We start from the raw sequence: 981 nt of genomic DNA on the forward strand, positions 1-981 counted from the left end.
CTGTCTGTGTCTCTGCATATCCTCTGCTCTTTTAAGGACACCAGTCAAATTGGATTTAGGGTCCATCTTAATCTAACATGACCTCATCTTAACTAATTAATAATCTGGAAAAAAAACATATTTTCAAATAAGGTTACATTCTGAGGTTCCAGTTGGACACGAATTTGGGGGCAGACACTATTCAACCCAGTCAGTATACAAGGATAGGCAAATAGGACCAATAGGACAGAATAGCAACTCTACAAAGACCCACATATTAGATACACCTGATTTACAACAGATTCGCCACTGCAGTGCAGTGGGAAAGGAGGGTCTTTTCCATAAATGGTGGTGAGGCAAATGAAAATCTGTACAGGGATAAAAAGAATCTTGACTCCCTACTTCACAGCATATATAAAGACCACTTTCAAATAGATCATAACCTAAATGTGATGAGTGAAATAACAAATTATTTTGACAACACAGAAGAATATCTTCATAATCTTGGGGTAGGCAAAGATTTCTTTAACTGCAGACAAAATGAACTAACTTCATTGGAAAAACGTTAATAAATTAGACTTCATCTAAATTTTAACAATTTTTAAATTGAACCTACCAAGAAGTAACAAAGATGTGAAAAGCTAGAACTCTCATGAACTACTCGTAGGAGTACAAATTGGTACAAGTGCTTTGGACCAGCAGTTCTACTCCTAGGTGTATACTCAACAGAAAAGAGTCTGCATGTCCACTAAAACACATATAGAAGAATTTGTATAGCAGCCTTATTCATAATAGCCCAAAACAGGAAGTAATCTAAATATTTCTCAATGGGAGAATGGATAAATAAATTGTATTATATTCATTCAACGGAATACTATATGTCAGTGAAAAAGCCAATTACTACAACAACATGGGTAAACCCCACAAGGCACTGTAGATTGAAAGAAGCCAAACACAAAAGATCCATTTACATGAATTTCAAAAACAGGCATAGTTAACCTA

The 981-nt window shown here is 35.2% G+C and overlaps 1 protein-coding gene across 1 annotated transcript in view; it reads left to right on the forward strand.

The window, feature by feature from the left end:
- The window catches only part of RNF24 (ring finger protein 24), an 80,536-nt gene that overhangs the window by 68,975 nt on the left and 10,580 nt on the right, over positions 1-981 (forward strand). The gene's annotated exons all lie outside the window — the stretch shown is intronic.

This window comes from Propithecus coquereli, unplaced genomic scaffold (genome assembly GCF_000956105.1).
Source record: "Propithecus coquereli isolate 6110/MARCELLA unplaced genomic scaffold, Pcoq_1.0 Scaffold139, whole genome shotgun sequence".
NCBI classification, from domain to species: Eukaryota; Metazoa; Chordata; class Mammalia; order Primates; family Indriidae; genus Propithecus; species Propithecus coquereli.